This window comes from Lissotriton vulgaris, chromosome 5 (genome assembly GCF_964263255.1).
Source record: "Lissotriton vulgaris chromosome 5, aLisVul1.2, whole genome shotgun sequence".
In the NCBI taxonomy this organism is placed as follows: Eukaryota; Metazoa; Chordata; class Amphibia; order Caudata; family Salamandridae; genus Lissotriton; species Lissotriton vulgaris.
Window position 1 is genome coordinate 183,352,732 of NC_141693.1, and position 15,030 is coordinate 183,367,761.

The window sequence follows — 15,030 nt, forward strand, 5'->3', positions numbered from 1 at the left end:
CACTCAAACGATAATGTGTTTAAATGTCATCGCCCAGTGTATTGATGTGTTTTCATTATAATCAAATATTTGTAGCTCAAAACTGACACCGTGCCTTTAAGGCAGGCATGACCCCTAGCTTCCCATCATGCCTCAGGGGTGGCAGTTGGTCACTTATTTTTTCCGGCTCCTTCAGTCAGGACCCTGGTTAATCAGCCCCACAGAGTTTTTGACTTTTTGTTAGAAGAAATCTTTTTTTTTTAACCAAACTTTATTTACTTCGATATTTAACACCTGTTGTTAGCTTATTTCTGGCAGTTTGGCATTTTTTCCTTTCAGAGATGCTTTCTCTGTTTGATCCTTGCCCTTCCTGTGGCAAAAAGAAGGCTAAAACAGGTTCTCACTCTGTTTGTATTCTTTGCCTTCCGTATTCTCATGTTCCTGAGACCCGCCAGCACTGCCAAAATTTGACAAGATGCACTGTCAAGGAGAGAGAGGTTTCGTCTTTATTGTTTCTCTGAGAAAAAGAAAACTTTTACCTCTAGAAGCAGGTCTCCTGTGAGACAGAAGAAGAAAAGGCCCAGGTCGACTTCAAGAAGCAAAGTCCCGGTCTGTTCTTCTTCGGCGTCGGGCTCAGCGTCGAAAATGCCTCCACCGGCGAAGAAAACGTCGGCGGCAATCCCTTTGACTGAGGCATCACCGTTGAGAGGACATTGGTTATCTTCAAAGACTTCCAAACACAGAGGTACATCAAGTTTAACTTTGAATCCCGCGCCACCGTCAGACCAGTTACAGTCGGCGTCAAGGAGTCGCTCTCTGCTGGTGCGGGTTCATCGCCCAACGTCGAGACTCCGAGCGTCGGCATTCGACGTCGAGGCGCAGTCCTCCGTTGCCGTCAACCAGGCGGCAGTCAACATCGAGGCCTAGATTTTATCTACGACGTTGAAAAGGGGTTCGACAGCGAAGCAGACTTCTTCGTTGCAGCCCATGAGATGGCGCTCAACGTTGAGGCCCAGATCATCTACGGTGTCGAAAAGGGGTTCGACGTTGAGGCAAACTCCTCCGTTGCAGCCCACGAGATGAAGCTCAACGTTGAGGCCTAGGTTGACGGTGTCCAGAGGGGGTATGAAATAGAGAAGACGCTCCCCATCACCTTCTTCTTGTACAACATGGAGGATTTGTACTCCGTTGGGTACTCCTCTCCCAACGTCGAAGCACAAGTCTTCATCTACAGGGCATTGGTCATTGTCGAAACAGGAGGCTACATGACCGACGTTGAGCACAAAATCTCTGTCAGGGAACTTGCAGGTCTTAGTGGCGCATAGCTGCTCAACGTCAAGACACTCACAGCTATCAATGTCAACACATCACTGGACCTCAGTAAGGCACCTCTCTGCATACCTCAGGTGTCGGGGGCAGGATCTCCACAGTTTATCTTGACATCGAGAAGCTCTTCTTCTCCGTCTCCAGACCGTCGAGTGCAGAAAAGCACTCCACAGATCACTGTTTCTCCTACACAACGAGGAGAAGAGCACAGATCTCCTGTTCATCCTTCTCCCAGGTGGCTCCTCCCAGTACATCACTGGCAGAAAACGACATTTGCACTGGTACAACAGCCTTTGGATTATTCAAGTTCTCTTCATAGATCTCCACTGGCTCGTCTGGTGCAGGCAGTGGATCGTTCACCTACTACTCCATCTAGGGGTTGTCAAAGGGACCAGTCTCCATCTCCATCAGTTCAGAAATCCACCTCCCATGGCCGTCACAAGGGGCGAAGATCACCTTCTTGGTCGTCCTCCTCTACTCATACCTCCAATAGGGATTACTCACCCACATTAACAGACAGTCGACCCTCCAGGGTGTCACCTGTGGATGACATCAACACGTTTCATGATGTGCTGGCAAGAGGTGCACAAAAGTTGAACATCGAGATGTCCGCTCCTCAGACATCTACGTCTGTTATTTTTGCGACTCTGCATCAGAAGTCTGTGTCGAGGCCTCTGCTGCCATTGGTTCCTGGCCTCTTGAAACCAGTCATGGACATTTTTCATACCCCAGTAATGCTCAAAACGGCTACAGCAAGGATCTTAAAAAAAATATAGACCATCAGAGCAAGGTCCTCTGTTCCTCAGGTCAGATCCCCCACCAGATTCAGTAATTATTGCTACTGCAAAGAAGACTCGTGCAGTAGCCTCTTCCTCAATGGTCCCTCCCGACAAGAAGAGCAGAGCTCAGGATTCACGGGGGAGGAAAGCTTGCGGCTCTGCAGCCTCTTCTTTGAAAGTGTCTAGTGCTGCAGCCCTTTTGGGACACCATGATAGGGCTTTGTGGGATTCACTGGAGAGTTTCAAAGAAAAAATGCCCAAAGAGGACCGCCAGGATTTTGGAGAGATTCTCCAGGAGGGAGCCCTCGTTGCAAATCAAATGATTAGTGTGGTAGCTGATGGAGCATCTCTAGCTGCGCACTCGTACTCGCATGGCATCTGTGCAAGAAGATCTTCATGGTTAAGGCTTACAGCCTGGATGCTAGAAGTCCAACAGCGCATCTTGAACCTACCATTTTCTGGAAATTCTCTTTTTAGTTCTCACACAGATGAAGAGATGGCCTGGATGAAATCAGAACTGGACACTCTTAAGGCTGTGGGTTTAGGAAAAGGAAGGTGTTCAGACGCCGGTACAGGCCTTATTATCGTAGACCGTTCCATCAGAGGGTTCAAGCCCCTCAATGGCCCCAGAGGCAGTACCACCAGTCCAAGTCTCACTATCAGGGACGTCAACCTTCCAGGGTTAGAGGGGCACCCAGACAGCTCTCCTCCATGGCCAAGAACACTGGCAAACATTGAACATTCACTTCCTCTATCACCGTTACCCACTCCGATGGATGGAAATATTACTTGCCATGTACAAGAGCATTACAAATGCTCAATGGGTGCTGAATATACTGCAAAATGGATATGTTTCCGTTCTCCTCCAGAGTGCACTCCTCCAGTAAAGACAAGAGTTCACCAACTGGCGATGTTGCGTCAAGAGGTATCCACTCTCTTACAGAAATTAGCCATAGAAGAGGTTCCTCCATAACAACGAGGAAAAGGAGTGTACTCCAGATATTTCCTGGTACAAAGGATTGTCAAAAAGCAAGTTTCAGACCTATTCTAGATCTTCGTTCCCTCAACAAAGTCATTCTAAAAGAAAAGTTTTGTTTGCTGGTGCTCCATCAAATATATCCCCATCTTCAGAAAGGGGATTGGATGTGCTCGATAGACCTCCAGGATGCGTACTTCATGTTCCAATTGCTCCACGACACCGGAAGTTCCTGTGCTTCATGGTAGGCTACAGGCATTATCAATACAGAGTCCTACCGCTAGGCCTAAAATCTGCACCTCGAGTATTCACTAAATGCATGGCAGTAGTAGCCGCTACTCTATGTCGCCAAGGTCTGTTTGTCTATCCATACCTCGACGACTGGCTCCTAAGGAACCAATCTCCTCAAACAGTGAAAGACCACTATCGAATCTGCATGAAGTTGCTACAACGCTTGGGCCTTCATGTAAATATGGAGAAATCAATCCATCAGCCCGCTCACCAATTCATTACCTGGGTCTACTTTGGATTCCGGCACAGGAAAAGTGTCTCCTTCGTAGGAAAGACTATTATCAATCAACATGAAGTGCAATCATCTTCTTTAAGTTCATCAGCCCTCAATTCGGCAGGTTCCATCGCTCCTGGGGTTGATGGCATCTTGCATTTTTCTAGTCCCTAATGCCAGACTGAGGATGAGACCTCTACAGCAGGACTTGGAGGACAAAGGGGATCAGACGTCTGCGCAATGGGAAGACCGGATTCTGCTTTCTCATGCCACAAGATCATCCATCCAATGGTAGACTCCTCGAAAAAAACTCCTGGTAGAAGTACCTTTCCACCAACCTCCTCTGACACATTCTTTGATCACAGATGCCTCACTTCAAGGTTGGGGAGCACACATGGGTCTACTGCAGACTCTAGGCAAGTGGTCGAGCAAGGAACAAGCATATCACAAAAAAATGCTGGAGCTACGGGCAGTGAATCTAGCCCTCAAGGCGTTCTACCCAGCAATACAGTCCAAGTCCATATCAGTACAGACGGACAACACGACCACCATGTACTATCTAAAGAAGCAGGGGGAACTCTCTCTCGCCCACAGTCCCTTGAGGCTCAGGTGATCTGGCATTGGCTCCTGGTTAGGCAGCTCTCGACAGCAGTCCATCCGTCAGGGGAGCAAAATTCCCAGGCGGACTCTCTAAGTCATCACTTCAATGATCAACAAGACTGGGTTCTACACGACGAGGTGGTGACTGACATTTTTCAACAATGGGGTCGTCCAACCATCGATCTCTGAGGACGAGTCAAACAAAAAATGCCACTTCTTCGCGTCAAGGTTTTACCAACCAGGATTGATAGGGAATGCCCTTTGGATCGACTGGTCAGGAACCTTTGTCTATGCTTTTCCACCTCTTCCTCTCATCCCGAAGGTCAGAACCAAACTCACACACTCCAAGATGAGGATGATTCTAATAGCACCAGACTGGCCACGGCAGTGGTGGTACTCGGACCTTTTGCATCTCTCGGAGTGTCAACACAGGAGGCTTCCGTGCAGACCAGACCTTCTGGCCTAGATGAATGGGAGGATCCATCATCCCAACCTTCCCTCATTGTACTTAGCAACATGGCTCCTGAGGTCCTCCAGTACGGCCACCTAAACCTCCCTCAGGACTGCATGAACATTTTGAGGGAGTCCAGAAGACATTCCTATTCTTTTAAATGGATACGGTTTTATTTGTGGTGTATGCATAATGGTTTCCAACCTACCAGGGGGTAAGAGGAGGTCATTTTACCCTATCTCCTGCATTTAGCCAAGTCAGGCGTAAAATTTTCTTCCATTAAGGTATACCTGGCTGCCATTACGGCTTACAGCAAGTCTCCAAATCAATCTTCTTTCTTTCAACTCCAGGTGGTTCAGGATCACCTTCAAGGTCTAAAGAAAGTTTTTCTCCCTGACAGGCCTTCTTCACCACCTTCGGAGTTGAACCTTGTTCTTTCTAAGCTTATGGGTCTCCCCTTTGAGCCTATTCACAAAGCGACCCTTTAGCACCTTACATGGAAAGCAGCTTTTTTGGTGGTGATTATTTCAGCTCGTAGAGTATGCGACATTCAGGCGCTCTGTTCCAAGGAATCGTACATGGTTTTTCACCACACAGAGTGGTTTTAAGAACCCACCCCTCCTTCCTTCCGAAGGTGGTGTTGGATTTTCATATCAATCAAAGTGTTTCACTTCGTTTTTTCTTTTTCAATCCATCTACGCCAGCTGGAAGGTCTCTCCATTCCCTAGACCTTAAAAGAGTCCTGAAATTCTACTTAGATAGGTCTCAAACCATTAGGAAGTCTGATCAGTTGTTTTTAAACTATGTTTCCATCAGAACAGGTTTCCCAGCCTCCAAGCATTCCATTTCCAGATGGATAGTGTCTTGCATCAAGCTGGCTTATCAATTGGCAAATAAACCCCTTCTGGCTTCTCCCAAAGCGCATTTCACTAGGGGGAAGGCAGCTACACTAGTGTAATGGGGTGGGAGAGGAAGCCCCTAGTGACTGGTGGAAACCTGATTCTACTTCCCCTCCTTCCCTTCAGTCTGACTGGGACACCTGTCCCCTGCTTTCGAACGACGAAGAAGAATTAGGGGAAGGCGCCTCTAACTGGGATCTCCACAGTGACGTGGCCACACCCCCGCATGACGTAGGAGGATCCCGACTGGACAAAGGAGCGGAAGCCCTTTACTGGGGGTGTGTCGACACCCGGGAAGAAGGAAGCGAGGACTAGGAGGTTCAACGCGAGGCTGACGGCGTGCGAGGAGAGGACGGAAGAAAACCTGCAGAAGACGGCAGTGGAGTGCCAGGAGGCCAACGACCCGGTGAACCGCCATGCCACACCCCCGAGGGAGGAGTGTGGCTTTCCCAGGTACGGCGGCGTTGGGCAGCTTGGGTCGGGAGAAAAGGGGCCCGTGTGTAATAGTGTATAGCACCCTCTCGTTTTCCGTCCCCCGCTTTCCAGACCCCCCCTACCCTCCTTTCCGACCCTTCTAACCCTCACTCACCCCTAGAACCACTGAGCACTGTCTTCAAGTACATAGCACAGGTGAACCCTCACACTCACTTGGTCCCCGGTGCAACTCGTATCAGACCGATTACCTGACCGGTTTCCTCTCTGTTGGTTTTTCTCTTTCCGGAGCTGACCAGACCGAAGCGTCCCACGACGTCTCCAACAACAGAGGAAAGGCAGTACCATCCCCACTCACAACGGACGCCAATACGGACCGAGCAGAGTTTGCACGTGAACGTTTGACCTTGCGCATCAGAAAAACCTTTATCCGAATAAAGCCCTCTTTACGCAGAACTAGTTTCCAGCCTATTCTTGAGCAGCCCGCTGACAACATCGAGTACCCTCCCACCCCCACGCTACAAATAGATTTTCTGCACAATGTGCCGATGGCTGAGATCTGCAATGCAGCCACTTGGAAATTGGACATTATTGTCTCAACTCTGATTCCAGATCAGATGCTCGAGTAGGCCAAGCCTCCTTGAGGAATTTATTTCAATGCTAAAGTTATTTGAAGTGATTCTTTGATGTTGAAACCAGCTTTTTATCTTTATCTTCCACAGGTCGAAAAAGGCAATGCAGGCACACTGTAACACATTTCCCGTTGAGCCACCGACATTGCAGACACTCCAGAATATGCTAGTTAGCCCAATGAGATACAAACTGGTCACTAAGTTCTATTGAATAGCCAGAGATGAGAAAGTCATGATCCATAAAAGGAGCATGGAGCAGTGGAATACTAGACTTAACCCACAGCTCACACAGAAGGAGTGGGAACACTGTTGGCAGCTTACCAATGCACTCACGGCAAATGGTAATTTACGTATAATCCACTTTAAATATCTTCACCAGGTCTATTACACACCACTTAAACTGTTCAACTATGGTCTTAGAGATAGCGATGCATGTAAACAATATGGGGAAATGGGAGCGGACTTCTGGCAGTTGGTCTGGGAGTGCAAACGGGTGGCTGAATTCTGGGCTGAAGTGGTACGTAGGTTGCAAGTGATGAGTAACATTGAGATACAATGCAATCCACAAATATGTTTATTGAGCCTCACACCGTTCATGAAGGGTGGACGGGTAAATTCATGAGAATCGCTTTATTGCTGGCCTAAAGCAGGGTGGCGATGAACTGGGAGAGTACAGCTGCCCCGATCCCTGAACATTGGATAACGGATCTAGTATACTGTAGGGAGAATCTTGTACTATATGCAGAAGAGCTACCTGCCCCCTCAAGGCCCAAAGATATTTGGGAGCCCTTATGCAATATTTACGATCCACTACATAGGACACATCATCTGAAACTGGAAAGCAGTAGTACTGTATGTGTCAGTTGTATGAAAGGCACTTTACCAAACTGAAAATGAGGGTATCTGAGGACTAACGAATAAGTTTGATGTACAACCATGGGTTGTTTATATTGTCATGTTTACTCTGTAACATTTGTGAATTTTGAATCTGTAAATTGAGTATGCATAAGATCTTATTAAAAAACCTATATGTATATATATATATATATATATATATATATATATATATATATATATATATATATATATATATATATATATATATATATATATATATATATATATATATATATAGCTGAATATATATGTTTTCATATATAATTGTTTACATATTTTTCGGGGGCCCGTGCGCATGGGCGGGAATATTCAAGTGTTTATGACTTTGATGAGGATACCCCTGGAAGAGAACTAGGATTACAGGTAAGTAACTTATCCATTTCCACATTTTAAATTTGGCTCTTTGTGCGCTGCTGTGTTCAGAACAGGAATAATTAAGAATCTGCCAATGGCAAAACCAAAAATCTGCTGTGGGCTATTCAAACACACAATGAGAAGAAGCAATAAATAGGGGAAAAGCAACATATAGTAGCAACGCATCTAAGATGGACACAAAAGCCATCCAATTCTGAGCACGGTTTGATTCTACAGAGTATGGTGTACATATAGTGTAGTGTCCCGAGGGGACGCTGGAGCGGTCTGTACAGAGTGCACAAAAATAAAACCTGGACTCTATGCACTACTCATGCATGAACTGAAAGACTTAAAAGCTCTTAGCTAAGTACATATCTGTTTTCTTCATGTTTAATTAGGCATGAAGAAAAAAGGAAGTGGATAAAGCCTATTTCTATTGGCAGTCAAAGCACAATTATTTGCCCAAGTAGCTTAATTAATCTAGGTTTTTCTCTGTAGTGGTCATTGTAGCCCTTTTTACCCATTTAAATTAAAGACTACGAGTAAAGCAATGCAAAGAAAAAAAGTGGACTGGACAAGCTACACAGAATTGGCAAGCTCATGTAACTATCTGGATTCTCTCAGGATCACAGCTGTCAACCTGTTCCGACTCATATGTGACGCCCTTGGCCAGTCCTGGATTTTTAACCACCAGCACAATGCATGCTAGGATTTTAAGTCTATAGCTATAACGGTTAAAAGAGAATTACAAGACAGAGAATGCAAAGAACTGTTGGTTAAAAAGATAAGACTGTCTGAATGTTGTCATACATGACATGTGGCCTCTTGCCAGCTACACCCACCCCTGACAGTAGAGTACTCAATTAGAAAGCCTTAAAGAAACTAGAAGAACCCCCTCTGGAAGTGCTGACAGCTTTGTAGGTTTAATGCACTCTACACATAATATGGTGGATGGATTTAATGTAATTTCATCTGATTGTAGGACATGCTCTAAGAGAAGCACAATCATGACTTTTACTCTCCAGTTTGTTTGACATGATTACCACCTTAGATTTTTTTGGTGCTTAAACAGGTGGTGAAGAGCCTCTGCAAATCACTTAGGATAGCACCTCACCTTGGGCCCGATGTAGGTAATTCCGATTTACCGACTCTTAAATACCGAATCACACCGATTTGGTATTTAAGAGTCGGTAAATCGGAAGTAGGCAGATGTAGGTAATTCATATTTACGAATTACCGAATCGGTAGGATTCTGTATTTACCGATTCGGTCGGTATTGCCCATTGATTCCTATGGGCCTTGAAGCCCATAGGAATCAATGGGAAATACCAATTCGGTATTTACCGAATCGGTAAATACCAAATCCTGCAAGGGTGCAGGGGGTGTCACTTTGACACCCTCTAGCACCCCAAGTACAGGCTTGTGTGCCATGTGGCACACATACATGCCCTAAGGGCATGTCTGTGTGTCACATGGCACTGGTGTACATGCACAGATGTGCATGTACACCTGAATTCGGTATTTTACCACCCAATTGTATTGGGTGGTAAAATACCGAATTCTGAAGGCCTGTAGCACTGTAAACAGTGCTACCTACATCTGGGATTTACCGAATCAGTAAAATTACCGATTCGGTATTTTACAGAATCAGTAAATTTAACGATTCTGTAAAATAATGCCCCCTACATCTCAATCACCAAATACCGGTCGGTAATGGCCGAATTCGGCCGTTACCGACCGGTATTTGGTGACCTACATCGGGCCCCTATATGTCTTCGCAGTATCTTTTTCAGCTCACAACATTCATTTATTGGTTCTGGGAGTTGTGATCATGGTTGCCTTCCTTCAAACCTATTTGGAGCAACTTACCTTATAACGACTTGGAGAGAAAAAAAACAGGTCTGGAAACAGGTAACGCTGTGTCCTAGATGGTAGCTTTATACATTTGCTGTACATCCCAGGCCAGGGTAGGGCTGTGTCTTCTTCCTTGCATCACACCAACATGTGACTCTTTTTCCATGTTAGTATCTCTCCTTGGCTTCTGCCCCCTTCCTATGGCATTATATGCTCCATTTAACATATTACTAATAAATCCCTGCTGAAAGTTTTTAGTTTCCCCTTCACCGATCAGCCTAATATGTTTGGGTGATCCTGTTTTGAAGCATTGGACAGGAGCAGTCTCTTCATTGACCAAATCACCTGTCTATGCCACTGCATTCAATCTCTCAGTGGTTCGCGGTCCCCCTAGAACCCTTCCTCTTCCTCCTCATTCTTCTTCTTCTTGGAAAATTCCAATTACTGAGTTGTATCCTCAGTTAACAAAGCCAGACTAACACACGTTCTTCCCTTCATTTACAGGGAGGCTTGGGGTTACCAGATGATTTCATGTCACTTCCAGTACATTTCTTTCAGTTTTCAACCAATGAATTCTTGTCGTTGTAGACTTGGCTCAGTCCAATTAAACCCATTTGAATGGCACACCTTAGGAAAATAATTGGTAACAGAAAAAGTTGTGTGTCAGTGATATGATGTTGCTCATGACGAGCTCAGCTCGTCATGCAGCACAGTGCTCATGTGCTCATGACGAGCTGAGCTCGTCATGACCACACCCGTTTTTATTGCTGTCCAGCACAGCAGGGGAAACTCTCTAGCAGCGATGTGGTTAATGGCCCTAAGAAGGCCCATACTGAGCATACTTAAATTCTGCCCTCTAGGTCAACTGTGAAGCATGTTATTTTGTGCCTAAAATTGACTTGCCAAGCACAGCACATATGCAGTGAGAATGGGTAAGCTCAAATGATTGCTGTTGAATGAAAGATCAGGGCTGGAGAAATGGTCTTTCGAGTACATAAAGCTATCTGGGTGTTCTAACTGATAGGGCTGACTTTCTGATACTGGAGTTGAAGGTTACGCAGCTTTAGCACCCTCGTTTAATCTTTTGCAATGTCATTAAAATCAATTTGAAGGTGACAGACCCAAATCCTTTTATTTAAAAAACCTTCATCCAATTCTCTTGGAATCTTGAACGATTGCCTGATGATCTCTGCAACAAGGATCACTTACCACCGTGCTGTACTCTGTTTTGTCCTAACCAATCAATAGAGCTCGATTAAATCGGAAACCACCAGATTTCATGTCTAGCAGCGTTTCCTGAACCTGAAAACGAATCTCTGCTGCCCTTCTCGAATTATCCCACCAGTGCAGTGTGCTAAAAATGGGAAACATAGCGCGTGTGCACCGTCATTGTGTTGTGCCAGAAGGACATCCCCATGAAGGCAGCGAGGGAGAGTTCATGTGTTTTTTTGTCCAGTGTGACCACTACTAATGCATCTCACTTCATGTTAATCATTCAGTTAAATTTCTTCTGCCCAAGTGGTGTCCTGGATGGAAGCAGCTGGTGGTCAAATGTGATACCAAAGGGGATGATGGACGGAGCGTTTGAGCAAATCAAACACTCACCCCCAGTCAACTGATCTGGGTTTTATCCATCACTATTCTTTAGCTCACTCCACCACCCCAGTTCAGATATGGCCATATGCAAATCAGTCTGATCATGTGACTCATGGGAACAGTCCAGACCGAACTGCCAGGCCATGTCTTCCCTGGACTGGAAACAAGCATCCTGGGACCGGTTTCGGATTCATAATCTTCATCAGCCACGCTATCTTGAATCCAGTGGTAGAGTGAGCAAGGGACCCACGTCTGGGCATACCCTGCCAACTTAGGGTGAACAAAGCGATACCAAAGGGGATGATGGACGGAGCGTTTGAGCAAATCAAACACTCACCCCAGTCAACTGATCTGGGGTTAATTCATCACCATTCTTTAACTCACTCCACCCATGAGGCACAGGGTCAAGGCTGACGTGCATATGGCCATGTCTGAACTGGGGTGGCGTGGTGAGCAAAATAACGATGGATAAAACCCAGATCTGTGACTGGGGGTGAATGTTTTGCCAGTGTGCAACATTTCGTCCATCATCTTGTGTGTTTTGCTGTGGAAAGGGTATGCCCAGACGAGGGTCCCGTGCTCACTACGCCACTGGAGTCAAGCTATCCTGGCTGATGACGGCTGATAGCTAGAAACAGATCCTAGGATGGTTGATTCCGGTCCCGGGAAGACATGGCTTGGCAGTTCGGGCTGGACTGTTCCCATGAGGCACAGGGTCAAGGCTGATTTGCATATGGCCAAGCCTGAACTGGGGTGGCGTGGTGTGCAAAATAACAATGGATAAAACTCAGATCTGTGACTGGGGGTGAATGTTTTGCCAATGTGCAACATTTCGTCCATCATCTTGTGTGTTTTGCTGTTCGCCCTATGTGGGAAGGGTATGCCCAGACGTGGGTCCTGTGCTCACTACGCCACTGGAGTCAAGCTATCCTGGCTGATGACGGCTGATAGCCAGAAACTGGTCCTAGGATGCTTGATTCCGGTCCAGGGAAGACATGGCTTGGCAGTTCGGGCTGGACCGTTCCCATGAGGCACAGGGTCAAGGCTGATTTGCATATGGCCATGTCTTAACTGGGGTGGCGTTGTGAGCAAAATAACGATGGATAAAACCCAGATCTGTGACTGGGGTGAATGTTTTGCCAATGTGCAACATTCCGTCCATCATCTTGTGTGTTTTGGTGGTCAAATGTAGCCATGCTGGAACATAGAACCTGGCCACCACATCTTGTATCCCATCTAAAGAACAAAGAGACACCCTGCAGTGCCACTTCACAAGTCACTAAGAAATAATTGAAGATTTGTAATATCTTTTTACTATTCCCAGGCTGTGGAGGTATGCAGATATGTGAGAGATGAGGATAGATCTGCAATCAACATAAAGCAGATTTGAAAAATGAAAACAAGAATAACAGATGGTGTTTCAATTCTTTATTGGTGTGATCATTAACCTCCAGCCAACATGTGTTTCACTCAGGTCTTATAGCGTATGTGCTTTGTCCTGGCTCTGATGTTTTAAATGCGATCCTCTGGACGAGCAAAGAGTGAAAAATACACAGAAAAGGGTCACAGAGGCTCCCCAAATTTCCAGAACGAATATTACATTGATTTTTCGGTCACCAGAGAGTTGTGTAGATTCAAGATTTAACATGGTTCGACCCACAGTGCTACAATCCAGCACCACTTGCAAAGAATCTATATTGTCTTAAGAAATACAGGGCAAATCCCCTGAAGCAAACCTAAAACAAGGTCTGTTTATGACCATTCAACTAAGCTAAAACAGCGTTGTGCTGATTTTCTGGCCAGAGTAAAAAGATTATGCATAAGCTAACACATTTGCTTCTCTTCTCATGATTCTGCCCCCTTGCAGCTCGCAAATGTATGGGTTCCTGGAGTCATATTTTTCATTACAAGCACTGCCAGTCATCTCTCTGAATATCTTGCTCCTAGGTTAGTGAAGAGTCTTTCTAACCAATCACTGGGCCTGGGAGTTTTACACAGCTTACCAGTGTGGACTAATACAAAATTATTTAGCATCAAACTCACATTTTCCCAGACCATGTACAAGAATGGCAGCAAGTCCAGGTGTTTATATTGCACTCTAGGACTTGCAGTTTTGTTAATTCTCCTACGTTAAACTTTCATAGATTTATATGTTTGAATCATTGCAGAGCTGGTATTCCAATAGTAAAGCGATAATAACAGTGCAATGTTAAACATAGCCCAGAGAGGTTGAGGGGGCGAGCCAGGTCAACGCCATGGATGACTCTAAGCCCCATTGGCGACAGCAAGGCAGACGGCGACGAGTGAAGAAACCTCCAGCGGCCGCGATTGTGGAGGGCCAGCGAGCTGCAGTAGAGGCGGTCGCATCGGACTGGAACTCTTCCCCGACTGGCTGATCTCTGTGACTTTCTTAGGGTGACTGTTTATTTGCCATGTTACTTAGGTCGTTGGCGGGAGGGGGACCTTTTGAAGTACAATGGACTACCCCGAGTCACCATTCTTCCATTCATCTGGGGATGAAGGACACTATGAGTATGCTTCTCTTGTTTCGTTTTGGGGTTTTCTTTGGGGTGGGGTAGGTGGGGGGAGGGTTCGGTGATTCCAAGTCCACCGAGCGCCGAAGGTTGTGTCAGGTGCCCTGTGCGTGCGTAATTTAGATGTTCACGGCCCGAATCATTTGCAGACAGGTCTGTCCCCTTGGCATTTCTTGACCCTTATCGAGTAGATGCCAGCTGCAGAACTTAAAGTCCTTACGTTAAACTTGAGGGGGTTGAACAACCCGATAAAGCGCAAGGCAGTCCTCTCACTACTAGAGCATTCCCAGGCGGACATGTGCCTCTTACAGGAGACACACTTGTTACAGAAAGATTGCCATCGCCTCCGATCCCGGAGATTCCCAATACAATTTTTTTCTTCAAATGCTACGAAAAACGCGGGAGTCACAATTCTGGTGGCCCAGAGATTTAGGGGCAAGGTGCTGCACAAGAGAGCGAAGATTAGTGGGAGGTTGCTGACATAGATTTTCCTTTGGCACCTCCACGTTCACTATTGGCTCTGTTTATGCCCCCAATGAAGGCCAGGAGAGGTTTTTTCATCTAGCTATCACTGAAGCCTCCAACGAGACAGACCGTCATATTTTGCTGGGGGGAGATCTTAACTTGGTTTTCGACAACACTTTAGACAGGTCATACCAGCGTACCTCCCACTCAGGTGCCCTCACTTCTGAGGGGCTATCCCGCCTGCGCGAGTTAAGCCTAGTGGATCTGTGGCGCTGCTTTCACCCCCGGAGCCGGGACTACTCCTACTATTCTAACGCGCACAAAACATATTCCCGCTTAGATTATCTACTAGCTTCACCTTCGGTACAAGCGCTTACGACCACTGTGGACATTGGGACTGCATCTCTTTCAGACCACGCGCTGGTGACAGTCGTCCTCTCCCTTCCCCCTGCCCCACACACGACACAAGGCTGGCGCCTACGGGAAACATTGCTACATCGCAAGCAGGTGGTTACACGGATACAGTGAGTTATTGCTGATTATCTCACACATAAGAGTAATGCAGATATCACTAGCGACACAATGGGCAGCTCTGAAGGCAGTATTACGAGGCGAGCTTATAGCAATCTCAGCGGCAGACAATGTTAAGCGTGGACATAAGAGGGAGGAACTCGCTTAGCAGACCCGGGAGCTGGAGCAAATGCACCAGCGAACGGTGGCTCCCTGAATTTGGAGGCAGCTTAAGGCAGTG